A 13,191-nucleotide genomic window follows, 5' to 3' on the forward strand; every position below is an offset into this window, starting at 1 on the left:
GTATGCAGCCAATGTAATAAGTGTAGCCATTTTGCCAAAGTGAGCCAAAGTCAGAAGTCCAAGGGAGATATTTCGGTCAAATATGTATCTGATGAGAGTGTGGTGGATAATGAAGAGAATATTGGTAGAGAATTGAGCCAAATGGTTCTATTGGTCAAGAGTGAAGTTGTCTCAACAGCTGACCCAAGTACTTGTGTTGTCCCAAATGCTGGCATCAAGGTGGGTGACAAGGTATTAAAGTTACGTGTTGATTTTGGAGCACGCATATCCATGATCACTCAAACCCTATTCAACAAGACTTGGCCCAATAGACCACGTCACCACCAGATCACAAGGCTGTATCCTATGAAGGACACAGTATAGACTTGTGTGGGTACACTGATACTCTAGAATTTAAGGGGTGCAGGATTGCTGGTAAGATTGACATAGCACCAAAGGGCTAGATATATTAGGCTGGTTTCACCAGGGTCTCTTCGGGATGGATTTAAAACTAAGCCCAAGTGAGCAAGTGTTGTCTATGAGGGATGATCAAGATTTAGAAAACCTCATGAACAAGTACCCCATGTATTCTCGGGTGAATTGGGCAAGATCAAAGACATTAAACATAGAATTTTTATAAAGGAAGGTGAAACATAGACTTAGGAATGTACTCTTCAGCATTCGCTTAGATCTAGAAAAAGAGTTGGACACATTATGCAAAAAGGGAACCATTTAGCCTGTTGATTCCTCATTGTGGTTGTCACCTTTGGTGGTTGCACGTAAACACAATGGGGAGTTGAGAGTATGTGTTGACCTCCGTTGCTTAAACCAAGAGATCTGGGTTGATGCTCATCCATTGCCCAACATTTCAGAGCTATTAGTGGGATTGAAGGAGGCTAAAATCTTTTCCAAGCTGGATTTAGCCTCAGCATATCATCAGGTAGAGTTGGAGGCTGAGTCAAGGCATCTTACAGCATTTGTGCCTCCTTTTAGACATATCAATATTGTCGGATGCCGTTTGGTTTCGCCTCTGTGGCTTCCGTCTTTCAAAGAGTGATGGTGAACATGCTTAAAGTAGTGGATGGGATTTCTATTTTTCAGGATGATATTCTGATTTTTGCTCCAGATCAGCATGCTTATGACAAGACATTGGATGAAGTATGGAAAAGGTTTTAGATGAATGGATTGGTACTCAGGAGGGGCACGTGTGTTTTTCTGACAGACAAAATTGAGTATTTGGAACACAAGTGAAGGAATTGCTCACAAACCAGCATTGGTTGAAAGCATTGCACATGCCAAACCTCCTGTTGATAAAGTAGCATTGAAGTAATTCCTTGGCTTGTATGAGTTTTACTCAAGGTTTATTCAAATATAAGCAATCAAAGTACAGCCTTTGTCCTGCATGTTAAAGAAAGGAGTTGTGTTTGCATGGAGTGAAGAGTGTCAGGATATTTTTGAGTGAGTAAAAAAACAATTGTTGTCATCGAAGGTCTTGAAAAATTTTGATCCTGACCTCAATTGTGTTGTGACGACATTGCAAGAAATGTCGGCTTGGGGACTGTGCTTACTCAAGTTAAGGGGGTGCAGTCCAGGACTATTAGTTATGCCCCTCGTGTTTTGCCTGATACTGAAAGGCAGTCTTCAGTAATTGAAAGGGAATTGTTGGCATGTTGGTTGGCAGTCATGAAGTTCAGAAACTATGTGTGGAGTAAACATTTTGTAATTCAAACTGATCATAAGCCTTTAGTGTGTATTCTCAGTGGGAGGAATTCTACGGGGTCTACCCCCTGCAGTGCTAGGCTTTCTACGAAATTGTTGCAATTTGATTTTGTAGCGGAGTACATTCCGGGAGGGAAGAATGGTTGTGCAGACATGTTTTCCCGCTCCCCTATGCATGAAGGAAAAGATTCTAGGACGTGTCCTGACGATGATAAAGAGGACTGTATTGTAGCGTCTGTAGATCTGCCTCCATCGCTTGCCTACTCTGAAAAGAGTAGAGAAGAGCATTGAAAGACGATGCTACCTTGTATTTGGTCATAAATTATGTCGAGCTTGGTTGGTCAAAAGAACGGAATCTGGATTTTGATCTTAAAACTTTAACAAAAGTTGCAGAAGAATTGTGATGTGCGGGGGTAGTGTGAGGAATCTACCTTTGCGTTTTAGAGAGTGATTTTGCCTTTCATGTTATATAGAAAGGTACAGTTTTTCCTCATCCTTACAGAGCCGTTGTATTAATTCTGTAGTTTTTATTCGTTATAAGTTTCTTTTCCTTGTTATGTCCCTTTATATTTTTTTCTTGTTATTAAGGTCTTCTAGTTTTGTCATATCGTGCATGATGTAAATTTGTGTTTTTCATGATCCCATATTGTTGCTGTTGGAATGAGCCATGTAATGTTCTTAGAGTTCTATTCTTTAAATGTGCTTGTAGAATGCATGATGTTTACTAGAATTGGCATTCCACAAGTTGTGGGGATTCGTTTGGAGACAGTTACGAGATGGGTGTGCCATGGGCAGTTCGTCATATTCAAGAGCTGAATAAATCCATGAAGGAGACTTACCTGTGTCTGTCCTCTTATTATGAACAAGTGACAATTGGTTAACACCGAATTGAGAAAGAGATAATTGGATAAACACTTGGAGGTAAATAAGTAGACATTCCAGTACACAGAACAGCAAAAATGTAACTAATAAACATAGGTATATGATGACAGTAAACCAATTGTGTACCATGGTTGGCCCAAAGGTCGGATTAAGTGCGATCGCTCAGATCTGCACAAAATTGCAATTTTACACGCAGTTTTCAATATTTGTAATAAACTTTTTTTGTTACCAGTGATGGGCTGACTTACACAAAACCTGTTTTTTTATATGAATACTAAGTTTTTTTGACCAAGTAAGATTGGTTTAATGACCGGGGTAAACTGATCTTCTCAGATTGTGAGGAATCGCAAATCTTCCCAAAAGTTTTTTTTTCTTTGTTTGTTTTTTTATTTACATACTCGCCCATCTCCCCAAATTTAGGAGGGCGAATGATGGTTTGTGCTTAAGAGGTCACAGTCCAATGAGATGGCGCTTACATTCATTTGTCACTCTATACTCGAAGGATGCCCTATGTGTGTGTTTGAAATTGTCTTCAATATAGGTGGAAGGCACAAATACTGTCAACATTAAAGGTTCTTTAATGTGAGAGTCCGCATTAGGACAACTGTGAAGCCTACTCTGTGTTTTATTGCTTAATTAAGAAATGCTTTAAATAAAAGAACGAGTGGTTTGTTGAGGTTGTGAAATTTTGTTTACGAATTGTGCCAATGGCTCTCACATAGATCTAAATGGAGGCCAAAAAATACTTGGATTATCTTTCATTATAAAGATCAGATTTATGGGAATTTTGAATAAAATATTCAACACAGCATACAATGCAGTGTCCTATAGATTCTTCCTGTTTCTTCCAAGCTTTAGCCTAGAGAACCTGAACGGGGCATGCGCTAACCATGGTACTAAATGCACATCTTTTTTTCCTAGATGATCAACTAGCACAAGACCGTGGATCACTAAACAGGGCTGTTGGGTTACTACAAAAAGTTATCCCTTACAATAAAGTGGTAGATCATTTAATGAGCACCATGTGAGGCTGCTTTGGATATCTCGAACAGCTACCCACCCTCCAAACTATATGTTCAACAACACGGAAAAGAACATGTAGTCCATAAGATACATTTCATGCCTTGTTAGCCTCTTGAGTGCTAAGGATGTGATCACCTCGCCCTCAGCACCACTGGAGTTGGCAGCGCTAAGGAGGAGACCATCTCGTCCTTAGCACTTAACTAGTGAATAAGAGAAGTATGGATTGTCATACACAGAACATACATGTTAGAAATGGGGTCTGTAGTTGGCAGTGGTTTGCACCCTGTCCAAATAGCGACCCTCACTCTAGTCTGGGTAAGGGAGTCACACAGCGAAGATAACCCCTGATCACCCCCTTGGTAGCTTAGAATGAGCAGACACCTCCCCAGCCATCTCACCAGAGAAAATAGGACAGGATAGTGCTGTAAATACTCCACTTACTAGCTAAACCCAGAAGATTAATGTCCCAGGCACTCTGAATCACCCACATAGCCTCACAAGGAACAGGACCACTTTTTCGGAACAGTACATTTAAGTGATATATATATAAAATAGCAAAGCAAAGAAAACGCCCTTCTAGCCACACATGCTCATGGTGTAGCTTCCTACCCATGTGGATAAGTGTAGGGGTAGTAAATGCTATAAAAATGCCACAATACAATATAATATAATACACCCTTGTCATAGACACAAGTCTTTGTCAAACTAGGCTATGTTGTTCTAATCTAGGGGTAAAAGTCATTTTATGGCTTAGTCAGTCTAGCTTGTACAGAAAAATTATAATGGTACATCCATTGATCCCTAGGAAATAACTTAGAGGGTCTGCACCCCTGAGCAACCATGTCTCAGATGCCATAAATGTGCTTCATATCAATGGCAATGCACAACTGTTCAACTTCTGAAATTCTGGAAAGGCAATCTTGCCTCCGTGAATAGTAATGAAGATGCTGATATAAGCATCTCGAAACATGCCTTTTCCCCTATTTTCAGATTTTTGTTTCTTTACCCATCCTACTTGGTCTATCTGAGGCACTTAACAAGGTCAATTACAAAATCCTTACATACACTTTAAAAGACCATATAGATTTTGATGGCAAAGTTCTTCAATGGGTCAAATCTTATGTAGTCAATAGCTTGCAACTCCTTAAAATTGATAATTTTCCAACTTAGTCTCACTATCACAAGGCACTCCCACAAGTTCTGTCCTACTACCAGCCGCTGTCGTCAATCTCAATTTCAAACAGCTCTGTGATATCATAAACAGATGTGCCATATGCTATCTTAAGTATGCCAAGGACACTCCGCTTTATTTGAAGGTTTCCTCTCCTGGTGACATTTCCTTTTGGCAGTGATTCTTGGCAACATTCACTCCTTGATAACATCTCACCACCTCAAGTTTAACCCCCCAAAAACGGATTTCTATTCTTCTTGCTGCACATATCCTTTACCTCAGTTCAGAAATGGCTAGACTCCACAGACATCTTAGACTGGTCCCCAAGCTTTATTCAGAGTGCCAAATCACTTGGCTTTATCCTGGACAATAGAATCAACTTCCAAAAACATATCAGCACCATGGCAAGCAATGAAAATGATCAGCCCAAACTAATCAGAAGAATCAAGCATTTCTCATTGGCATAAGATCGAATCATAAGTCAATCTCTAGTGTTATCCAAAGTAGAGTATGGAACTGCTGTTCTTAGTGTCATTCCTAAAATGCCTCCCTCCATGCAGCAACCCACCTGAAACTCGGGGGCTGGCTATTCCAATCACATCTTCCCTGTCATGAATTCGCTGACTTGGTTTCCAATTGAAGGCAGATCCACCCCCAGTATTGCCTGCATTGTTCAAATACTCATCCACTCTGACCACACAAAGCTTGACCAAGAATTTAATGTTCACTGTCAGCTCCTAGCAACTCTGAGCTTCAAATGCGCCATTACCCCCAAACACCAATCTTTAATAAAAAACATAACTCTAGGAAATCTTTCTCTGACTGTGCATCAAGGATCCAGAACTTTCTCCATCCTGCCATCCATACTACCACCTTCTCACCCATTTTCGAAACTGAACTAAATATTTTTCTACTAAGTATGTAGTGAAGATTGCTATCTATATACGTACAATGTAAGTTAGCACAACCGCGTTAGATGTTAGAAAGCCATCTTGCCGCTTTTGCTGCTTTTGCACACAACACTGTAGTTACATGTTATTAATTGAGAAATGCTTGCTCGACTTTGCTTCACAGGAGAACTGTCTGTTGTTCACATCGCTAACAGTGAGCAGCGACCTTGGTCTGAACATAGTGTAAAGAAACAGTCTGGGTCGCTAGACGGTGCATGTTGTTGGGTTTCCAGTTGATAGGCCCACTATTTAGCCATAACACGCACGCAGCTGCAAATACCTGAAAGTCGAGTGCTTTTAATATTGCAGTGCTGCATGTTTTGCACACATTCGGAAGAAGAGCTTTCCCAGGAGCAGAGTCTAAGCTGATCCTGTGATGTGATTCCACTAAGCTGATCTTTACGGTATGGGGTTCCCCATTCAAGCCTAGAGACCTTTTATTAGTCTAATAATAATAATATTAGTTTATTAGCGAAAGGAAGGTGGCTGATATCCACTGTCATTTTATTATGATTACTCCTTTCATTTTCTATGGTATTGTAACTATGCTGATGGTTTTGATCTTAATCATTTGTCTGCTTATGTTAGCCAAAGTACATCATCTTAGGACACAAGGTTTATATAATAAACTCTTTAAACTTTACTGTGTCTCTGTTTATTCTGTTGTGGACTGATATGAGAATAATTACGAACAGGTATTTCTGATTCCCACCATTCCTGAGAATACCCTAAGTTGCTTGTTCTGGGTTGTCTATACATTGGGACCGCCGAGATAAAACTCGGATAACGAATGGGACACTGATGCTGGTCGGATAAGGGGTTCTGGGTTCTGAGGTGAGTTTTTGGTACACCACAATTCACTGAGGTCCTGGTTTCCTGTGCATAGTTCTGTGCATAAGCAGAATCCCTGCAACATGGCGCACCTAACGTTTGGTCGATTGATTTGAAACGCCTTAGTAGTGCTTATATTAGTCCACAACACCCTCACTCTGGTTTCCGGTTAACGGGAGTGGCGGTTTAACCTACTTGTGTTTCGACTAATAGGTTCTTTCAAGCTTGATCATTAAAAAGGTTATTTTTACTGAACCCCAGTGCTACTGTTGATATCGTTGATACTATTTAGTGTGTCCTTATGGCGGTTGACATAGCCGCACATAGTCGTGCACCTCTGAACCGTCATTTGATGACGTATGGGGTGCCGGATGATGGGATGGCTGTTATTTTTGTGGTGAGCGCTGATGCGTGTTACCCTTATGAGTTGTTTTACTCTTGGGTGACCTTTCCGGCGGTGGATGCAGACGATGATACGTTTCATTCCTATACTCCCACGCAGCTACCTGCGATCTATATATCTATTTCTGCCTGGAAGCATACCATTTGGTTTAATGGTGCCCTTCCCCATGCGGTTGCACCGGCTAGAATGGGCCCGTTGTCTATTGCAGGGGCCACAATGCCGGTGCTAGCCGGATTTACGCCTCATCCCCGCTATCTCACGGTGGCGGTGGCTGAGTTGCGGGTACTACACACAGCCCTGATTACAGTTCATAGGGCTTTAGTGCAGTACGTGTCACGCAACGTGCAGGTGGGGGCACCTGCTGTTGCGGGACAACCAACGGACCACCACGCGGTGGTTATTAGTCCTGTTATGGTTAATTTGGTTATGGGCAAGCGCCCCCAAAGTAAGGATGATTTACCTGATTGGCTTGCTGAGAAATTTGACCAACTGGAGGCGGTTTTTCCGCATACCTCTCCTGTGGAGAAACACAGGATTCTCACCATTAGTTTGCCGAAAGACTTGGTCCCAGATATGGCGGATTGCACAAACTGGGGCAAAGTCTTTGCCGCGACGACCTACTCGAAGTGCTTCGGCACTCCGTCTATGTCTGTACTACCCTCCGTCATTAAACGTGTTCAAGAGAAACACGGAGCGGAGGCTGCTGTTGAATTAGGAATGAGGCTTGTCGGAGTGTTCGATGTGGTGGCTTCCATGGTAATGGGCAACCTAAAAGGCGATGCCATGCAGTTCCAAGTAGCTAATAAACTGGACCGCGTGGATGAACTCGACAGGCCTAAGGAGTTCGCTAAAATAATTGCGCAAGCCTATAGGACCGTAGGCCGTAGTGCCTTGGGTGTTAAACCAACTGTGATAGTTCCTGATATAGTACAGCAAACTAAGGTGAGCTCGTCTACTAAAGACGAACGCCCGAATATTCCTAAACAAAATTGGCGAGCAAAGAAACAGGGGAAGTATCAACAGAAACAGGGGTCTCGTCCTGCCTCACCCGTACAGTCGTCTAGTGAACACACATATGATCTGCGCGATCGATCTAGTATTAAGTCACCTGATAGATTTCAGGTTTCTGAACAACGCTCTCCTCGTTCTTCACAGGAAACATCGGCTTCACAATCGGGTGGCGGAGACCGTGGGAAAGGAAGGGGTGCCCAAAGTCGTGAGCAACCCCGTCAGACTGACGGCAAAGGCAAGCAGGACGAGTCTGCACGTCAACGACCCCCGTTTCAGAAGAAGAAAGTTGCTGCGCTAACAGCGAGGTATGCCACAGATGGTGCGGACGCAGCTTCAGAACCTGACATGGGCACTAACGCTGCTCGACAGCGCGGCGGAAGTTACAGTAGTGCGACAAGCACTGCGTCCATATCTGGTGGCGACAGCAACTGATACGTTCATAACTGTAGAAACTGCTGACACTAGAGTGGCTCCCCCTGATAGACTGTATAATATAGTCCTTTTAATTGAAGGTGACATACAATGCACGATTCAAGGGATTTTTTGGGATAATCTGACCTCTTCCTATGATATTCTATTGGCAGCGGCTGATTGGCCCCCGGCTTTCATTTTAGATGCTCCTAGAGGGAAGGAGATTATCCTCCCAACCTTTGCGCACACAGTGCCAAAGGACCAAGCTAAGAAGTTCGCCGAGGAGTGGGCTCTGGTGCTTGCACCTCCTTTGTATCGTAATCAGGTAGGCTGGGATAAATTGTCTCCCAGCCATGAGATTCCGTTGCGTTCTACGCCCCAGCCACAACCCCAATATCCCATGCGTCGCGAAGCAAGACCTCACGTCGCGGCTATCCTTGAACAATTGGAATATCAAGGTGTAATTGAAACGTTTGTCACCAATGAATAATCCTTTATTCACTGTGACGAAGCCTGATGGGTCGTACCGCTTGGTTTTGGATTACCGGCATTTAAACTCTCATTGCCGGACATGCGCTGTACAAAATACCCACAGTTCGGCTCTCGTCGATAGTCTCGTGAGAAAACGGTTTAAAACCACACTTGACATTTCCAATGGCTTTTACAGCCATAACTTGTCCTCTCTTAGTAGTGAGTGGACGGCATTTACCTCGGGTGGCAAACAAAAACATTTCAAAAGATTACCGATGGGCTATAAAAACAGCCCTGGTGTCTTCGCCGCTCGTGTTGTCTCTCTGTTAGAGAGCATATACCCTGATGCGTACTCGTATGTGGATGATATTTATCTCACAGATGACGAGATGTGGCCGCATCTGTGTCGCGTTGATCGCATCATTGTTTTGTTTGCAGACTTCAGTTACAAATTCAACTTTGCAAAGTCTCACATTGCAGAATATACAGTGTTGTTTTTGGGAAACGAACTCAACAATGAAGGTCGAGGATTGACTCCGCACTTCCTAGAGAAATGCGCATGCCTACGTGCTCCTACGACACTGAAGAAATTACAATCTCTGCTGGGCTTTCTGAATTTCGGTCGAACGTACATTCCTGATTATGCCCAGCTTATCAAGTCGCTTTATGTCTTGGTACAACCTACTTTTTCCAAATCATGTTGGCTGCCGGAGCATTCAGCTATATTGCAATCTTTGCAAGCTGACCTTCTTGCTTCAAAATACTTACTGACGCGTGATAACCACACTAACCTGGTCATAAGAATTGTGCCGGGCGCAGTGGGTTTCACGTACCCAACGTTCAAGGAGGGCGACACCGTCCCCATTGCCTACAAATCACACCTGTACACTTCGGCTGAACTGCGATTTTCCACTGACGAGAAAGTTCTGACGGCAGTGCAGATGGCGATTCTGAAAGAACGAGCGCTATTGCAAGGTAAACGCATGTTGGCGGTAACACCATATCCTGCCCTTGAGGCGGTGACGAAAGCAAATGTACCTAATTCTAAGGCTTTGCATCCAAGGTGGATACAATGGGCCACTTCCTTGACATCGCCAGACGTCACATATATCTTTGACGCGGCTCTACAGACTCAGGAGTTCTTGCAGTATGAATTTGTTCATCCAGCTCCTCTGTCTTTGCGCCCGCTCGAGGATTACCATTGTGTCATTTACACTGATGGTTCTGCGCAACCGGCTACTGGATCGAAGCATGCCTATTCAGCGGCCTGCGCATTGTGGTCGGTACTTTCCTGAATGGTTAATTCCAATCCAATGTCGTGCATACGCAGTCATTGGGTGATTGTACCGCACAGTTGGCGGAGCTTCGTGCTCTGGTGCTTGCACTGAAGTTTGCTGATCCTCGAGTCACTACTCTTATAGTGAGTGACTCGTTTTATTGTGTACAATCTTACAACGACAATCTACATTTTTGGTCTCGAAAGGACTATCGTGATTCCAAAGGTAGCACAATTAAGCATAAAACGCTTTGGGTTCGAGTGGCAGAACTTAAAGAACATCTGCCTCTCGTGAATGTTCTTCACACTCTTGGTCACCAACGAGTTGGTGTCCATGCTGACGGCAACAGCTTAGCTGACGAGGCAGCAAAAACAGCAGTGGCGACATACTTAGTAGCAGCAGTTACAAGATCACAAAGTAAGATCGATGATGACATCTTGCCAGCTATTGCTGCTACTGAGAAGAGAACAAAATATCCAAGAGGTTTCCCTTCTCGTTACCATTATCGCTTAAGTCCTGATAACGTCCCATTAGTGAGGATTAACGACGTTGGTGACAGATTGATTCCCAACACGGACTGCAGACCATCTTTGATATTAGCGGCTCACGAGGGCATGGCGTCCGCACATGCCGGCGTTGCAGCTACTGTATCTCTGTTACAACAACGTTACTGGTGGTGCGGTTTATATAAACAAGCTCGAGCTTATGTTCTTAATTGTGACATTTGCCAGCAGATAAAACCTTCAACTGCGGCGCACCCACCACAATCTCAGTTGTACGTATCTAATAAATTACTGGGTTGTGTTTATTTAGATCATTGCGGTCCATTTACCTCTGATACTGCGTACAAATACATCTTGGTTGCAGTGGATTCGTGCACACGTTTTCTGTGGGTGTGGCCACAAAGGAGTGCTGATGCCCGTACTGTCATCAAGGATTTGCGTGTCTTTGTTGAAGTTTTGCATGTGGTACCTTTCATTCTGATCAGGGCCCTGCGTTCGCCTCTAAGGCGTACAAAGAAGCCATGAGAAATTTGGGGGTCCAAGTCAAATTTTCGTCTCCATACCGACCTGAGGGTAATAGTGTGGTGGAGCGAATGAACCGTGTCTTAAAGCAATCTTTGACAGCCAGGGTTTTAGGTACTGGCCGGAACTGGCTAGCCCACTTGTATGACGTGCAACATGCACTTAATAATCTCCCTAGAAGGTCTCTGGGTGGGCGGACCCCATACATGATGCTCTTTGAAATACAAATGTTTGTCCCGGACCTTGATGGTCTAGACATGGCGGCGTTGGCCGCACCCTTTGACGTAGATGATCACTGTGCTGTATTGCAAAATCTACAAGAAGCCAGAGACAGTCTAGCGAAGGAACACGTACCCTCCACATCTGATGCTGTGCTTCAGATTCCGGTAGTCGGCTGGCTACCTCGAGTTGGTGATCTGGTCCGTGAGAAGGTGGAGAACAAGATGGAGTTCGGCCCCTCTTATCGTGCACCAGTTCCGGTGCTTGGAGTACAGGGTACACATACAGTCATTTTACCTCCACTTCCTGGTCGCAAGGATAACAGGTACATCTCTATTGACAATGTCAAGCTACAGCGAGTGGCCGATTCTTCTTAGTATGACACCAGCGGTTTCTTGCCCTTCGATGCTGAGAAATTCTGTTGTTGCCCCAGCTTCTAACACCTTGCCTGATGTTGCCGTCGAGATGCATACAGTTACTGGTCCTTTATTGCCACCGACACCTGATGGTCTACCTGAAGATATTGAGTATGCTTATCCTGCGGATGTCCCGTTGCCTGTTTTACAATCCACCACTGTTACCCAGTCGCGTTACTCCTTTGACACTAATTCAATGACTTCCATTGCCCCATCGAAAGTTTCGATTTTTGTGACCTGGTTCAAAAGACATTTTTTAATTCCCCCTTGGACTTACATTTGGCTGATGCTCATAGGTATTTTTTTGTTTATGTCCATTGGTTTTGTGGTAGGGTTTTTTAGACTTATAAATAACGGATAACGAATGGGACACTGATGCTGGTCGGATAAGGGTTCTGGGTTCTGAGGTGAGTTTTTGGTACACCACAATTCACTGAGGTCCTGGTTTCCTGTGCATAGTTCTGTGCATAAGCAGAATCCCTGCAACAAGTAACTATTTCTCGTCTTCCTCATTCTGGTTTCTGGACCATGGGCAGCTGACACATCTGGTCACATCATTTAGGTGTATCACGCAATAACTGTACCAACATGAATTGATTTTCAACTTAGATCATCCGCTTTGGGAGACCCTGATAAGGTCCTTCAAATCTGTGCCCCTACAAGTAAAGTCTATTGATGGTTTGGTATTGTTCAGACATGATAACATTTATTGATTTTTTAAGTTCTAGTGCACATGTACTAATCTATTTTCGATTTTGTTGTTCAATGATATTTCCTGTATCTTTTCCATGATTTCATTCTGTTAAATCTGTTTTGTTATATATTTAGAACCATGCCTACTGTACTGTTTATCCACTTGTTCTATTCCCATGCTTAAGCGGATTGTATGCTCTTGATAAAATAAACACAAATAAATAAATAGTATTAATGTTATAATAGTGATTATCAGTCAGTGTAGTCGGACACTATTGAGCATCATCGTATATTTTCTTCTATTCTTCCAAGACAGTTTCTGAACGTGTGCTAACAGCAAAACCTCCGTAAAAATCATTTCTACAAGATTCAATGAAGTCTACCACATTTAAACATTCACTTAGATTGTTTGGGGTACTTTGGTATCTAGTTTATCTGCCCAGACCACGAGGAAATAGGGTAACGTAGGCAGAAAACTTCAAAGTCAAGCAGATATGACCAGGATTCAACAATTAACACAGCAAAGTCCATCAAAATAGTTGGGTAGGTTCTTAGTTCTCACAGCTGGACGGAAATCTCCAACTGAGAGAACACAGACAACAGAATTGGGAGAAGGTAACCAAGTTGTTCGAACTTCTAACTTCTGTTGCTGCATATCTGTGGCATGCATAAAAATCTTGAATAATGCAAATCTCATTAAGAAATTTGCA

The 13,191-nt window shown here is 43.2% G+C and overlaps 1 protein-coding gene across 4 annotated transcripts in view; it reads right to left on the minus strand.

Annotated features, from left to right (window-relative positions):
• MIGA1 (mitoguardin 1) overlaps nt 1–13,191 on the minus strand; it is a 738,294-nt gene that overhangs the window by 543,189 nt on the left and 181,914 nt on the right. The gene's annotated exons all lie outside the window — the stretch shown is intronic.

Source organism: Triturus cristatus, chromosome 4_2 (genome assembly GCF_964204655.1).
Source record: "Triturus cristatus chromosome 4_2, aTriCri1.1, whole genome shotgun sequence".
In the NCBI taxonomy this organism is placed as follows: Eukaryota; Metazoa; Chordata; class Amphibia; order Caudata; family Salamandridae; genus Triturus; species Triturus cristatus.